Source organism: Euprymna scolopes, chromosome 29 (assembly GCF_053919585.1).
Source record: "Euprymna scolopes isolate OS-2025 chromosome 29, ASM5391958v1, whole genome shotgun sequence".
Classification (NCBI taxonomy): domain Eukaryota; kingdom Metazoa; phylum Mollusca; class Cephalopoda; order Sepiida; family Sepiolidae; genus Euprymna; species Euprymna scolopes.
In genome coordinates, this window is record NC_136510.1 from 3,926,111 (window position 1) to 3,945,134 (window position 19,024).

Below are 19,024 nucleotides of genomic sequence, written 5' to 3' on the forward strand. Positions count from 1 at the left end.
GGTTGCAGGGAAGAGAAAAGTCACTCTGTCAAGGCAGGATAGACTATTTTGGCAGCTCCTGCCCAGATGTGGCAACAGTTATCCATCCTTGGACATACTTAGCTTTTATATAGATAGAGAATTACATCAGCAGTGAGATATCTACTGGAGCGGGAGAAGGATCACATTATTTTCAGTAAGCCACGAAGTCTATTTTGTACTCTGTCAAGGCAGGATAGGCATAGATTTTAGTTTTACTTTGAATTTTTTTCTGTACTTTACATAATTTAAGGAAATTAGGGCGCTGGGCAACGCCAGATGAGCCTGCTATTATAACACACATGACAGTGAAAATGAAAACAAGTCTTTATACGTGTCTAATCTGTGCAAAGCAAATGCATTTTAAAAGTAAAAAAAAAAAATGTGTTTTTAAATAAGCGAACGGGACATCCATGTTTCGTGTAACATCGGACACTTGCTTGACTCTTCTGACGCGAACGAGACGCTCTTCATCGCAGCCGGTCAGAAAAGAGGACTTTCAAAAATAAATTTTAAGGAAAATGTGTGTGACACATTTTCGGTGCAATTGAAACGGATCAACACGATTGTTTTCCAGAATAAACGAGATTCGTTGATATCGCATAACTGATGCCGCTAAAAATATCTAGTGAAAGCCGACGGATAACTCCCAATTAATACGCGAGAAGGAACGCGCGCGCACACACACACACACACACACACACACACACACACACACACACACACACACGAATGATAGTTTGCTTAAAGCATTGCTGATAAATAAGTAGTCTGGTATTATTTCCACATATATATATATATATATATATATATATATATATATATATTACAAAGGCATCACCACATTATCAAGGCCCAGAGGCCACTCAAGGATAAGGGTTAAAGAGTGTACAGTAGAAATTGGTCAATATAGTAATCATTAGTAATGAAAATTTGGTAAATTTAATAACTTATATGGAACGGCTCATCAAGAACTTATTTACTTTAGACTTGAACACAACCATATTGTAGTCAGCCGGAAAGCAGGAAAACGGAAGACAATTCCACAGGCGTGCAGTTCTAAGAAAAAAGCTTTGTTCATGGAATCTACGTTTAGGTTTAGGCACAGATAAAGAGTGGGGGAAATTATTGATAGTGTTTACAGCTAGACGAGTGTTTCTTGTGAAAGTTTGGCGAGGGGGGACCATAGATTGAAGCTCAGTTGAACACTTTCCATGAAAATAACGATACATCAGAGACAAACTCGCAACATCTCTTCTGTGAGATAGAGGTTGCAAGGAGGAGAAAAGGACATCTCCTACGAGGCTACGAAGTCTATTTTGAACTCTATCAAGGCAGGACAAGTCCTTTCTAGCAGCTCCTGCCCAGATGTGGCAACAGTATTCCATCCTTGGACGTACCTGGCTCTTATATAGATAGAGAATAGCATCAGCAGTGAGATATCTACTGGATCGATAGAAAGATCCCACCATTTTTCCAGCAGCCTTGGCAACAGATTTGATATACGTGTTCCATTTAAGATCAGGAGTAATGGTCAAGCCCAGAAGCTTGTCAAAACTTGAGGCCTCCTAAAGACGAGAGCCATTCATTTCAATTGATGACAAATGTGAATATATATATATATATATATATATATATATATATATATATATATATATATATATATATGAACAAATGATTAATAAAATATGTTAAAAGACATCTTGAAAAAGAGCTTTTTACATCTGGCTGAGTTTATTTTACTTGTAAATATTAACTCTTTAATATTTACAATATATTTTAAGTTTACCATTTTGATTACCTTAGTAAACTTATTGTAACTTTTATTTTATATATATATATATATATATATATATATATATATATATATATATATATATATATATATATATATATATATATATAAATATATATATATGGAAATATACTTTATTTCCTTATACTTAAGAAGCTCAATTCTAATTACAGAGCAATATAGTGATTGAATGACATATATACACATACATGCTCTTTTAAATATAAAACTTCAGTGAATTTTGCAGCATCTGTTTCGTTTACGTGAAAACAATCAATATTTTTATGTTAATAGGGAATTTTTCTTACGTATACTCACCCCCCCCCAAAAAAAAACAGAAACTTTTCCCAGAAAAAAATAAGCATGACCATATAATGTTGCAATTGAAGCATATAGAGGAATTCACATCACGTTTTTATTTATGTAGTCATCTTAGTTTTCACAAGACAGTGCTGTTTACTGGAGTGTGAGTGACAACAAGTCCCTTCCAAGTTCCACCTTTCTGTTATTATAAAGAACTATTATTAATTGTTGTTACACAAAAAAGATAAGTATCATAGGTGCTACTACTACTACTACTACTACTACTACTACATGAAAAAGCAATTGCGAGTTACCTAGAACCATTGTTTTAAACTACCTCACCAGAACCAAGTTACATTATCAGTTATCGATGTAAAATTAAAATAACGTTGATTAACCAGCCATGGCTTTTTACTGTACAATTTAGTGAGACAATTTTAGGGATCTCGGGATTTCTATAAATGAAAGAGATTGTTGGATAATCGTGCATAAAAACGAAATCACAAGCTTCAAAGATGGCGGCAGGTCTGTCAATTGAAGTATGGAAGCACAAAATTGATACAGCACTACAACTATTCTTCAAAACTGCTTACTTGTATGTTTGGGCAAAAAAATTAAGATTTTTCTTTGTTGATATATTTTTGCTAACATATTTACGTTTTTTTTCCAAATATATTTACATTTTCTTTTTTAAATGTAGTAAATTTAAATATACTTTATTTACATATACTTTATTTACATATACTTTATTTACATATACTTTATTTACATATACTTTATTTAAACCTGTGCAGTCTATTGCGCTCGTCATCTATTTAAAAAATATTTTTTTAAAGTTAACTATTATTTATTTTTTTCACCCCTTTAAACTAAAAATATATAAAAATATGTAAACTCTTTTAGCAATTGATTTTGCGTTTTTTAATCGCATATCTTTTTCTAACAACTATGTTTATATTTTGTCAAATTGATTAGATATTTCTATGCGATTAAAAAACAATCAATTGATAAAGAAAGTTTACATATTTTTATATATTTCTTTTATAAGTGGAATGAAAAAAATAAACGTGAAATATAGTTAACTACAAAAAGTAATATTTTTTTAAATAGGCGACGATCGTAATAGACTGCGCAGGTTTAAATAAAGTATATGTAAATAAAGTATATGTAAATAAAGTATATGTAAATAAAGTATATGTAAATAAAGTATATTCAAATATAAAACATTTAAAAAAGAATATGTAAAAAAGTATATTTAAATAAAGAATATTTAAATATGTGAGAAAAAATATATCAACAAAAAAAATCTTAATATTTCACCCAAATATAGATATAAATAAAGTATATGTAAATAAAGTATATGTAAATAAATATATTTAAATAAAGTATATGTAAATAAAGTATATTTAAATAAAGTATATGTAAATAAAGTATATGTAAATAAAGTATATGTAAATAAAGTATATTTAAATAAAGTATATGTAAATAACGTATATGTAAATAAAGTATATGTAAATAAATATATTTAAATAAAGTATATTTAAATAAAGTATATGCAAATAAAGTATATGTAAATAAAGTATATGTAAATAAAGTATATTTAAATAAAGTATAAGTAAATAAAGTATATGTAAATAAAGTATATGTAAATAAAGTATATGTAAATAAAGTATATGTAAATAAAGTATATTTAAATAAAGTATATTTAAATAAAGTATATGTAAATAAATATATTTGAATAAAGTATATTTAAATAAAGTATATTTAAATAAAGTATATGTAAATTAAGTATATTTAAATAAAGTATATGTAAATAAAGTATATGTAAATAAAGTATATGTAAATAAATATATTTAAATAAAGTATATGTAAATAAAGTATATGTAAATAAAGTATATGTAAATAAAGTATATTTAAATAAAGTATATGTAAATAACGTATATGTAAATAAAGTATATGTAAATAAAGTATATGTAAATGAAGTATATGCAAATAAAGTATATGTAAATAAAGTATATTTAAATAAAGTATATGTAAATAAAGTATATGTAAATAAAGTATATGTAAATAAAGTATATGTAAATAAAGTATATGCAAATAAATATATTTAAATAAATATATTTAAATAAATATATTTAAATAAATATATTTAAATAAAGTATATGTAAATAAAGTATATGTCAATAAAGTATATGTAAATAAAGTATATTTAAATAAATATATTTAAATAAAGTATATGTAAATAAAGTATATGTCAATAAAGTATATGTAAATAAAGTATATGTAAATAAAGTATATGCAAATAAATATATTTAAAAAAGTATATTTAAATAAATATATTTAAATAAATATATTTAAATAAAGTATATGTAAATAAAGTATATGTAAATAAAGTATATGTAAATAAAGTATATTTAAATAAATATATTTAAATAAAGTATATGTAAATAAAGTATAAGTAAATAAAGTATATGTAAATAAAGTATATGTAAATAAAGTATATTTAAATAAAGTATATTTAAATAACGTATAAGTAAATAAAGTATATGTTAATAAAGTATATTTAAATAAATATATTTAAATAAAGTATAAGTAAATAAAGTATATTTAAATAAATATATTTAAATAAAGTATATGTAAATAAAGTATATTTAAATAAATATATTTAAATAAAGTATATTTAAATAAAGTATATTTAAATAAAGTATATGTAAATAAAGTATATGTAAATAAAGTATATTTAAATAAATATATTTAAATAAAGTATATTTAAATAAAGTATATTTAAATAAAGTATATGTAAATAAAGTATATGTAAATAAAGTATATGTAAATAAAGTATATTTAAATAAATATATTTAAATAAAGTATATTTAAATAAAGTATATTTAAATAAAGTATATGTAAATAAAGTATATGTAAATAAAGTATATTTAAATAAAGTATATGTAAATAAAGTATATGTAAATATAATACATTTAAAAAAGAATACGTAAATATGTTAGAAAAAATATATTAATAAAAAAATCTTAATATTTTGCCCAAACACATAAGTAAACAGTTTTGAAGAATAGCGGAAGTATTGTATCAATATTTTGCTTACATACCTCAATTGACAACCCTGCCGCCATATTTGAAACTTAGGGTCTCGTTTTATGCACCAATACCGATTGTTGCCTAAGTTCAAAAAGTTTTTTTTTCCGGTTGACACTAGAGTGCTGGCATAAATAGAATGTTGAATGTCTAATAAAAACTACACCCGACACAACGAAACAATAAACGCAACCGCAACTTTATAGACGACACACAAACATAATTGCGTCATAACACCAGACAGGAGATGACTGAATGTAAATCATTCACAGCAGGAACTCGTCTTTTACCACAATTGTAAAGAATTTTCTTTCCTTTTTTCGTGAGACTAACATCAAACGGAATTTCCATAAACAAACTTTCCAATAATTTCTCATATGTGGAATCGTTATATATTATTTTTTATTGGAATCCTTTGAGACGAGTGATTTATATATTTATTTATTTATTCATTTATTTATTTGCGGACTGTTAGTCTATTTTTTTTTGTATCACAACGTTTCGGCCAACTATTCCTCTGGTCTTTTTCATGCGTTTAACCACGACGGGATAGGTATGCTGAGTTTGTAATTCATCTCCCCAGTAATTACTGCCTTATACTGGATATAATTTAGAAATTTAACATTCTTATCCTGTCGTGGTTAACAACATGAAGAAGGCCAGAGGATTAGTTGGCCGAAATATGATGATACAACAAAGATGAGGATAACAGTCCGCAAATAAATAAATGAATGAAGCATGCTTGTATTTATTTTTTATTAAATTGAATCGAATTGGAATAATCTAATCGGCTCTCTAACTCTCTCTCTCTCTTTAACTTTTATCCTCGAGTTGTTTTAATTTTGGAAAGAGGTGGCTCATTAGCAATAAAAACAGACTCTAACCCAAGTTCCGACTCTCTTTTATTGATGCCCAACAAGGTGCGAAAAAAAAAAAGAATTAATAGCTCACACACACACACACACACACACACACACACACACACACACACACACACACACACACACACACACACACGCACACACACACACACACGCACACGCACACGCGCGCACACACACACACACACACACACACACACACACACACACACACACAACAATGAAAGAAACGAGAAACAACACAAAAAACGTAATAAAATAAGAATGATGTAAGCAACAAAGAAACAAAAAGAAACCAAAAACAAATAAAAATGTATAAAAAGGGAATTAACTGTAGAAATTAGAATCATTGACACTCTAACTCTCTCTCTCTTTCTCTCTCTTTAACTGTTACCCTCGAGTTGTTTTTAGCTTTGATAAGCGGTGACCCATTAGCAAACTAACCCAACTTTCGACTCTCTTTGATTGATGACCAACAAGGTGCGAAAAAATAAGACTTGATAGCTCACACAAAAAAAAATAAATAAAAGAAACGATAAACACAAAAACGTAGTAAAGTAAGAATGATGAAACAAAAAAAAAAACAAACAAACAAACAAACAAAAAAACAAAAACAAGTTTAAAAAAAGTCTAAAAAGCGGATTAATTGTAGAAATATAAAACACGTTGTAAGGAAATACGAAGTTCGAAAGACGATCCGACAATAAATTTCCAAATTAACCCGTCCGCACGTGGCCGAAATGAACCTCGTAAATTCGTTACTTTGAGGTTTAATGTTTATGATCGCTATTAAAATAACATTCGCTCGCTGGCTTAGAACGGTTTCATTTGAGAGAAAAGGGGTACGCAAAAAAAGGAAGTTAGAAAAAGAATCCAATAAGGGGACGTGCACAAAAATCTGCTGAAAATAGTAAAGAAGTACAAAATGAAGTTGTGTGATTTACCTCGAACCATTGCTGAAAATTACGGCCACAAATCAAGCCCCATAAGCAGATCTGACGAACTTCGAGCACAAGTACCCCCTACAGGACAATACCCTCAACAACAATACCATCAACGACAATACCATTAATGACAATAGCCTCAATGACAATACCCTCGACTACAATAGCCTCAACGACAATACCCGCAACGACAATACCCTCAGTGACAATACCCTCAGTGACAATACCCTCAGTGACAATACTCTCAGCAACTATACCCTCAACTACAATGCCCTCAATGACAGTACCCTCAAAGACAATACTCTTGGCAACAATACCCTCAACTACAATACCCTCAACGACAATACACTCAACGACAATTTCCTCAACCACAATACCCTCAACGACAATACTCTCAAAGACAATACTCTCGGCGACAATACCTCCAACAACAATACTCTCGGCAACAATACGCTCAACTACAATACCTCAACGACAATACCCTCGACGACAATACCCTCAACAAAAATACCCTCAACGACAATACCCTCGACGACAATACCCTCAATGACAATACTCTTGACAACAATACCCTCAATGACAATACCCTCAACAAAAATACTCTTGGCGACAATACCCTCAACGATAATATTTTTGACGACAATACCCTCAACGACAATACTCCCAACGACAATACCTCAACGAAAATACCCTCAACGACAATAGTCTCGGTGACAATACCCTCAATGACAATAACCTCAATGACAATACTCCCAACAACAATACCCTCAACGATAATACTCCTAACGATAATACCCTCAATGACAATACCCTCAACGACAATACTCTCGGTGACAATACCCCTAACGACAATACCCTCAACAACAATACTCTTGGCAACAATACCATCAACGACAATACTCTCGGCGACAATACCATCAACGACAATACCCTCAACAACAATACTCTCGGCGACAATACCCTCAACTACAATACCCTCAATGACAATACCCTCAACGACAATACCCTCAATGACAATACTCCTGGCGACAATACCCTCAACGACAATACCCTTAATGACAATACCCCAACGACAATACCCTAAACAACAATACTCTCGGCAACAATAATCTCCACGACAATACACTTAACAACAATACTCTTGGGGACAATACCCTCAACGACAATACTCTCAACGACAATACCCTCAACGAAAATATCCTCAACAAACAATACTCTCAGCGACAATACCCTCAACTACAATACCCTCAACGAAAATACCCACAATGACAATACCCTCAACGACAATACCCTCAACGACAATACTCTTGGCGACAATACCCTCAACTACAATACCCTCAACGACAATACCCTCAACAACAATATCCTCAACAACAATACTCTCGGCGACAATACCCTCAATGACAATACCCTTGACGACAATACTCTCAGCAACTATACCTTCAACTACAATGCCCTCAACGACAATACTCTGGGCGACAATACCCTCAACGACAATACCCTCAACGACAATACCCTGGGTGATAATATCCTCAACGACAATACTCTCAACGACAATACCTTCAACGACAATATCCTCAACAACAATACTCTCAGCGATAATACCCGCAACTACAATACCCTCAATGACAATATGCGCGACTACAATACCCTCAATGACAATACTTGCAACGACTATACCCTCGGTGACAATACCCTCAACGACAATACTCTCAGCAACTATAGCCTCAACTACAATACCCTCAACGAAAATATTCCCGGCAACAATATCCTTAACTACAATACCCTCAATGACAATACGCTCAACTACACTACCCTCAATGGCAATACCCTTAATGACAATACCCTTGGCGACAATACTCTCGGCAACAATACCCTCAACTACAATACCCTCGACGAAAATACCCTTAACGACAATACCTTCAATGACAATACCCTCAACGACAATAGCCTCGGCAACAATACCTTCAATGATAATACTCTCAGCAACTATAACCGAAACTACAATGCCCTCAATGACAATACCCTCAACGACAATACCCTCAACGACAATACTCTCAGCAACTATACCCTCAACGACAATACCCTCAACGACAATACTCTTGACAACAATACCCTCAACGAAAACATTCTCGGCGACAATTCCCTCAACGACAATACCCTCAATGGCAATACCCTTAATGACAATACTCTGGGCGACAATACCCTCAACGACAATACCCTCAACGACAATACTCTCAGCAACTATACCCTCAACGACAATACCCTCAACGACAATACTCTTGACAACAATACCCTCAACGAAAATATTCTCGGCTGCAATTCCCTCAACGACAATACCCTCAATGACAATACCCTCAACGACAATACTCTTGACAACAATACCCTCAACGAAAATATTCTCGGCTGCAATTCCCTCAACGACAATACCCTCAACGACAATACCCTCAACGACAATACTCTTGACAACAATACCCTCAACGAAAATATTCTCGGCTGCAATTCCCTCAACGACAATACCCTCAACGACAATACTCTCAACGACAATACTCTTGACAACAATACCCTCAACGAAAATATTCTCGGCTGCAATTCCCTCAACGACAATACCCTCAACGACAATACCCTCAACGACAATACTCTTGACAACAATACCCTCAACGAAAATATTCTCGGCTGCAATTCCCTCAACGACAATACCCTCAACGACAATACCCTCAACGACAATACTCTTGACAACAATACCCTCAACGAAAATATTCTCGGCTGCAATTCCCTCAACGACAATACCCTCAACGACAATACCCTCAACGACAATACTCTTGACAACAATACCCTCAATGAAAATATTCTCGGCTGCAATTCCCTCAACGACAATACCCTCAACGACAATACCCTCAACGACAATACTCTTGACAACAATACCCTCAACGAAAATATTCTCGGCTGCAATTCCCTCAACGACAATACCCTCAATGGCAATACCCTTAATGACAATACTCTGGGCGACAATACCCTCAACGACAATACCCTCAACGACAATACTCTCAGCAACTATACCCTCAACGACAATACCCTCAACGACAATACTCTTGACAACAATACCCTCAACGAAAATATTCTCGGCTGCAATTCCCTCAACGACAATACCCTCAACGACAATACTCTCAACGACAATACTCTTGACAACAATACCCTCAACGAAAATATTCTCGGCTGCAATTCCCTCAACGACAATACCCTCAACGACAATACTCTCAACGACAATACTCTTGACAACAATACCCTCAACGAAAATATTCTCGGCTGCAATTCCCTCAACGACAATACCCTCAACGACAATACTCTCAACGACAATACTCTTGACAACAATACCCTCAACGAAAATATTCTCGGCTGCAATTCCCTCAACGACAATACCCTCAATGACAATACTCTCAACGACAATACTCTTGACAACAATACCCTCAACGAAAATATTCTCGGCTGCAATTCCCTCAACGACAATACCCTCAACGACAATACTCTCAACGACAATACTCTTGACAACAATACCCTCAACGAAAATATTCTCGGCTGCAATTCCCTCAACGACAATACCCTCAACGACAATACCCTCAACGACAATACTCTTGACAACAATACCCTCAACGAAAATATTCTCGGCTGCAATTCCCTCAACGACAATACCCTCAACGACAATACTCTCAACGACAATACTCTTGACAACAATACCCTCAACGAAAATATTCTCGGCTGCAATTCCCTCAACGACAATACCCTCAACGACAATACCCTCAACGACAATACTCTTGACAACAATACCCTCAACGAAAATATTCTCGGCTGCAATTCCCTCAACGACAATACCCTCAATGACAATACTCTCGGCGACAATACCCTCAACAACAATACCCTCAACGACAATACCCTCAACGGCAATACTCTCGACAAAGCTGACAAATAGCAAAATTCCACCTCTAAACCACACACACACACACACACACACACACACACACACACACACACACACACACATCTTGTCAGTCCTCTTGCAGTTAAGTCCCGGCAAAGTTCGACAACTCTAAAAGGATCACATCAGTATTTTATACCGTCAAATCACGAATATTATGAATTATTAGTTTTAAAATAAAAATAAAAATTAAAGTTTTAAAATAAAAAATATGTAATTAATAAAATAATATTTTAATATTGGAAGTAAGCACTTGATTAAGTAAAGTAAACGAACAAAATATAAATTATTCATTTAATGAAACAAGTTTAGAAAGTGTATTATTGTCTTAACAGAAAAATAAACAAAATAAAGCCCGAAGTAATGAACCACGTAACAAAATATAACTTTATACAAAATTAAACGACTTTGAAAATTAAACATTTCTTAAAAAGTGTATTGTGGTCTGAAGCTTTTAATACTTTGCGGAAATGCGTGTCCTTTCTCACGCCGTCTCCACAACTATGACATTAGATGGGAATGGAACAGATTATCATATATTTTATATTAATTACATATTTTTTTTTTATTTTTAAAATTTTAATAATTTTTATTTTTATTTTAAAACTAATAATTCATAATATTCGTGATTTGACGGTGTAAAATAGAATACTGACGTAACCCTTCTAGATTGTTGAACTTTGCCGTGACTTAACTGGAAGACTTCTCTTGGTTTGTTAGTTTGTGAAAAACTAAAAAAAAAACACTGAACCGATTGCTTCGACATTTTGGCGTAGTATTTCTGCCGTATTCATGCATGTTTTTATATATCTCTTTTTAATTGTAACATTGGACTTAATTTTTATTTAATAAATTAGGTGGCTTTATTTGTAACGATGTGACCATTGTTTTTTATTTGGCGAAATATCACCACCCACCACCGCCCGCCGTCACGTGGCATCACAAAAAGGAACTTTTCGTCTCGCTTCATAATGTGTTTACAATATGGGTAAATTTTAAATGGATAACATTTAATCACGTGATTATTGAAAATGTAATCATGTGATTGAAATTTAATTTAAATTAACCGCATGTGGTTGCTTTCCTGTCAAATATTCACCGGAAATGGATATTAGCAGCAAATCGATGTTTTTACTTTTCAGGAAATTAAAGATTGAATGAGATTCCTATTTCAGTCACCTAAATTATTTAGAGTGAAATGAATTTAGGAATTTTTATCCAAACTTAAATATTTTTACTTGCAAAAATAACATCAATATGCTAAGTTAGGTAAAACTTGTGGCGAATTCTCTGTTTTACTATTGTCATAAAAATAGAACAGAAATTTAAATTTCGTTCCGTTTTAAATTCGATACATTTTTCCATTATGTCAAACTCATTGTTCACATTCGACATGTCAATTTTTATAGGTTTTCGGGTATGTTGACAAGGTTGGCGGTGTCTACTTCGAAAGCCGTTCTTAACATGGGAGGTTGAGGTGTTTATTCGTTGTAAGCATACCTGAAAACTTATAAAGCCGACGTTTCTAATGTGAACGGTGAGTTGGATTTATGTAAAAAAAACAAAAAGATATATCAAATTGATTTTTTCGTTTAAAATTAAATTATTTCATTTTTGTTAATACAATTTTATTTTTTTTAAATAAAACTAAATAAAATACGATTGTTGAATGCTATTCTTTCGATCAAATTAGTTTTTTAGGGGTACAATAATAATTAAAAAAAAACGATCAAAACGGAATGAAATTTAAATTTCCGTTCCATTTTTACAACAACCATAAAAGAGCTCATACTCCGCAAGTTTTACCCTAAAGTATAAACACCTAGATCTACTCACATTATATTAGAAACTGAGCAACCCCTAAAAATCTGATAGCTGAGTGTCAAATCAATAATAATCTGGTTAAAATATTGAAAAGAAGAAAAAAAAAAGGCGGACGTTAGCGAGACCCCCCCCCTTCTAAATTCCACAAGTTTCACTTTTTAAAAAAAATTTTCCTGTGACATATCATCGATTACAAACTTACATTTCAGACTATAATAAAAAAAATTTGAAAAAATATTTTTTATAACTTTTCACGTGGGGGTTCATTTTTCAATTATAACATTGTATTAAATTGAACACGAAATCTATTGAAAACTGAACCCTCACGTGAAAAGTTATAAAAAATGTTCTTTCAAATTTTTTTATAATCTCTAAATTAAGTCTGTAATAACAGGGAAAAAAGTTTAAAAAAAAAATGAAAATTGTGGAATTTAGAGGGGGATTTAGAAGGGGCAAATTTCGCCCCCCCCCCCCCGAAAAAAAGAACAAAAAAACATCGAAAAGAAGAACCATACAAGCAATAATTTGATTTTGTGTTTTCAATAAGGGGAATCGATTTACTAGGACTTTGTATTAAATACTGAGCACCCTTTTAAAATATTTAATTATTGAATTTTTTGCATTTTGGTTAAATTTGTTAGTTTGCAATCGCTGATAATCCACTCAAAAATTAAAAAAAAAAAAGACGGATTAAGCCGAGCGTTCTTCAAATGTTGAAACACTTAATGAGTATTTTTTTTTGCATAATTAATGGGGGTATTTTTTCTGTTTATTTTCTTAACATCTGTTGACAAAAAATAATTTGTACATTCTATTGAAAAAAACAAAACCTTTTCTATACTTTCACCTAACAAATTACAGTTTTCATAAAAAGCATTAATCTTTTCTTATAATAAAAAAAATCTATTTGCAAAGAGAAATGTTTGCTGATAATTTTCTTAAAAAAAATGTAAGTTTTCTTGGAAAAAAAAACTTTCGTCTAACAATTTACGGTAAAAAATTCATTTTTTTTAATACAATAAATTGTAAAAAAAGTAAATAAACAATACAAAATGCGACTTTTCTTTATATATATATATGTATATATATATGTATATGTATATATATATATATATATATATATATATATATATACATACATATATATATAAATATATATATATTTCATTGTACAGGTCTGCCAATAAAGAGGGCGCTTCTTCATTATTGTAGCGAAACCGGCCAGTCGAAAACTTGATATTTGATTAAAAAAACAAACAAACATGATAACTCCTACATTTTTTATCAATCACAACAATAACCAATGTAATATACCTAATTGTCATATCACAATTATTTCGATCTTCAATGATTTCACGAAAAAATGATTTCGGCTATGTTTTTTGGTCACGTGACACGCGACATAAATACAAGGGAAATAGCTAAAAATTTCTAATTTCTTCGAAAAAAAAAAAAAAAAATCATTTAATCATTAAATTCTCCCCCATCGTTTTTCATAAGTTTTGGCTATTTTCATTACTGTGACATGGCAATTCAGTAGATATACTATTGGTTTCACTTGAAAATCAATATTTCGATTTCTAAATTAGCAACAATAAAGAAAAAGCACCAAAATGTTTATGAATATTCTCATTAATCATATTTGAAAGCAATATATTATATTTTCTTGGAATAAAACAAAAACAACAGTTTACCAAACTTATTTCCTTTTTTTGAAAATATTATCCTACAACATTTTTACATTCTTTTCTTCTTTATTTATTCTGAATCATCATTAGTCTCCCACTTACTTTGTTGGTTTATTTTTTTAAACAGTTTTCTTTTCAATTTTCCATCGGTTCATCTTTGATAAAGCATTATACTTACATACTTTTTGTACTTTTCGAGATTTTCCAGTGCGTGCTCACATACATGTCTATAGTAAAATTAAACCCTCATGTTTTCCCTTCTGTCAACCATCAAGAAGAACAGGCAGTGAACGTACATTGTATGATTTAAACGGATATACCATTTTAATTTAAGATATTGCGCTTCACAATTGCAATAACCATTAACATGGTTCAGGGACAATTTTTACATTTGTGTGATTTTACATCTACACCATGATGTTTTCTCACATGGACAAGTATGTGTTGTGTGTTCTACAGTCGGAAAATCAGACAATCTCTACATCTGCACAGAAAAAGGGGCACCTCAAAAACATAAACATAAGATATATATTTTGTCTTTTTTGTTTTTGTGTTCCATTTAAACAAACTGAGCCACAATAACGCGTGGTTGGATACAGCTAGTACAGGTAGTATATATAATGTAATTATCCATAAATAAAATAAAATAATAAATAATATATATACCGCTCCCCATGTGGGGGTACCAAATTGGTTAAAGGAAAAATTATTCCCAACTCGCATTTAGGTAAAAATGCACTTTCGTAAATAATTGAATTCATTCAAAACATATCGCTAAAACCAAAACAAACAACAGCTAGTATATATATATATATATATATATATATATATATATATATATATATATATATATATATATATATATATGTATATATATATATATACATATATATATATGTATATATATATACATATATATATGTATATATATATGTATATATATATACATATATATATATATATATATATATATATATATATATATATATATATATATATATACGTCAAAAAAACGAGATTATTTTTGCACCAACCTAATAGTTAAATGAAATCCATGACTGAGTATATTTAAAAGTTTGTTTAATGATTTTTAAATAGAAAATATGGGCTTTTAATATCAATGTCAGTGCGATGAAAAACTCAACCTTATATAGATATAGATAACCACATAAATTTTGTCAGAAACACAAATCCGGGGAATTCTGAGTCGGTTCTCCTTATAACGATTTACTGCAGCACTTCTACTTCAAAGTGGTGTCATATTTAAAGACTACACGGTGGGGGAGGGGGGGAGAGAAAAATAAATGAAAAGAAACGTCTCGATTCTGTGGAAAGGGGATTAGAGATTTGCGATAAGAGTCAAACACTCAAAGGGAATTTACTCTGCCTCCATTTCAATTTGTGAAAAATCCGAGGAAATTGGAAACCGACTTTTTTTTATCTTTGACTTCTTCCCGTTTTTTAATTCTTCAATTTTATTTATTTTATTTTATTTATTTATTTATCTGGTTAATTAATTAATTTATTCATTTAATTAATCAATTTATTTTATTTATTTACTTATTTAATTAATTTATTTATTTAATTTATTTATTTAATTAATTAATTTATTTACTTATTTAATTTATTTATTTAATTTATTTATTTATTTAATTAATTAATTTATTATTTATTTATTTTATTCATTTTATTTATTTACTTATTTATTGGTTTCGTAAGTAAAGAATTTGGGAATGAAACTGATGTTCTCAAATACGAGAGGCATTCCAAATGTTATGTCTCCTATTTTTTATTCGGTCTGAATGGATCAGAGGAGATTGCAAATTGCATTGTCATCATGACTGAACTTATGTATTCTTGACCTGAAATTTCATCTCTCTATTGCAGCTATTGACGGTGTGAGACTCTTAGAAAGCTACCACTGTCATAGACGTGTTTCAGAAGTAGAGATGAGTCATTGAATTCCTGGCAAAAATGCATTGAGAATGCTGGTGACTATGTAGAAAAATAAATTCTGGAGCACAAAAGGTCGCTGTTTTTATTGTGTTACTCCCGTCTTTGTAGCTCTTCAACATTTTTAGTTAAAAAAAAAATAGCAGGCTTTACTTTTGGAACGACCCTGATATGACACACTGTGCTCAGGCGGTCCATGCACAGCTATCGTTACTCACTGGCAAAAGTGCATTGAGAAAAGTGATTTATATGTAAAATAATAAATTCTGAAGCACAAGTGGTCACTCGTTTTAATAGTACCATTACCGTCTTCGTAGCTCTTCAACTTTTTGAGTAGAAAAAATAGAAGGCTTTAATTTTTGAACGCCATCATAAAATGGCATGCGAACATATACACGCATAATACTCACATATACTCGACATGTATGGCACATACATAAATACATGTCCGCAGAAGTATACATACACAAGTAATCAGACATCCGTACACACATACACACAAAAACACACACGCATGCAACCACACACAAATTTATATACGCACATGTGCAAAATATTACATCCCATAAACACATACACACATTATGATTGCGACGTCTTGTCAGACGAGTGCCACTCCCTCAGACACTGAAAGTCCATGTGTCTGAAGATGACTTTTCAGTCCTGCCAGCGACTTCCACACCTTCAAACAGACATGACACTGAAGACGGTCATTGTTTTGAATGAAACTAACAGCAATGGAATCCGTATCATCGTGTGCTTTCATGTAATTAACAAAACCTGCCTCGAACAACAGAGCCCGATCCCATACCTCACAGATCCAAAGATCCATGATTGGACGGCAAAGTTTGGTATTTCTTACATGCTCTCTTGAGCTTCGCTCGGTCTATCATGGCTGCTACAAAGTATTCTGCACCCCTGTATATCAGTGCCCTTCACTGCTTGCAATCATATGATAGGGACTCCCAACTGTCAACATGAAAACTCACTAGACTCTCTTTGATGCTATCACGAAAACGTTTTTTGGGCTTGTACTGAGGTTTTTTGCCAAGGAGCTCACTATAAAACAACTTACATCACATAAACACATACACACATACATGGATACATACATACACAAATAATCATACATTCACACACACACACACACACGCACACACACAAATACACACACACACACACACACACACACACACACACACATATATATATATATTTGGCATAATCGCATTGACACACCGGTTCTCGTCAGATCACCGAAGTTAAGCAATGTTGAGCCTGGCCAGTACCGGATGGGTGACCATTTGGGAATTCTAGGTGCTGTATGTGCTCTCCGCTTATCTTAGCATTTGTTTCCAGTCGTCCTGTACTTCACTTGTCACTGGTATTTAACAATGTCGACTCAGGAGAGGTGTGGTTGGAGATTGCGCACCTCCTGCCACAAAAATTTCACACGCAAGCCACTCTTCGTGGGTATCCATAGTCTGTCCAAGACTGAAGGAGCCTGCATATATATATATATATATATATATTTTTTTTTTTTTTTTTTTTCAACTACCTTCTCTCTGTTGCGTTGTGAAAGTTTCGCAAAGGAAAGAAAAAATCGACTCAAGTTTTTTTTTCAGTTAAGAGAAAATGCACTTATTAACGGTCGTTTCATCATAATACCACAATCACATATTTTTCCAAGCCAGCGACAATATGGTTGCATACCTGCTCTTGGGGTCAAGTAACAGTTTCCCAGTCCACAGCTACAACCAGCTGCTATGTAAATTTTGGGTACTCTTGCATAATTTGACCCGGATTCTCGTGAATTCCTGTCAAACATGGATCGCCAATTTTCAGTGTCAGCCGAGCATCGTAACAGACGCAGACTAATGAATAAAATCAAAACAAACCAGAAAAAATACAAATGCAAAAAAAAAAAAAAAAAAGCCGAAAAAATAAAAATACAAATAATGAAAATAACAAAAAAAACTACTTTGAAAAATGAAAATATGTTTATTTCATTTTAGTATTTAATTTTTTTTTTTTTTCAAAATATTTATCAACAGAAAGTTTTGTCTTTTTTCTCCAAGAAAATTTTTTTTAACCATATAATTGTTAGGTGTAAGTACAGGTTATTTTTGTTTTCTTTTCTTTTCTTTTTTGTAACCCTATTTTTTATTTTTTTTATTTTCAAGACTTGTTCTTCAGTCAAGTTCTTTTGGTAGCACTGCCCATTTGTACATCTCCAGGAGAAACCATCCTTTACACACAATCTTTTTTTAAGTAAACATTTGTGTTTACAATTATTGCACCTCATTTTTTGGGGGACAACAGTTTATTCTCCTGACAATATGAGATTGTCTGCATCGATGTTTTCATTTCTTTTTCTAACATGTATAGATTTCTTTTCTTGCCTGTCATTTTTCTGTTTGTCGAGTTTGAAAATATATTTGTTTGTCAGCTTTCTTTTCTTTTTTTGTTGGTTTAGTCGCTTTCTTCCAATTCGAATGTCGTCTGCTTCCATTTAGACAGCGCTTTTTCACTGGCTAATTAAACTCCCAAAA

The 19,024-nt window shown here is 31.6% G+C and overlaps 1 pseudogene; it reads left to right on the plus strand.

Annotated features, from left to right (window-relative positions):
* Nucleotides 1-17,684: 17,684 nt before the first annotated feature.
* LOC145252941 (5S ribosomal RNA) lies at nucleotides 17,685-17,801 on the plus strand (annotated as a pseudogene).
* Nucleotides 17,802-19,024: the final 1,223 nt, after the last annotated feature.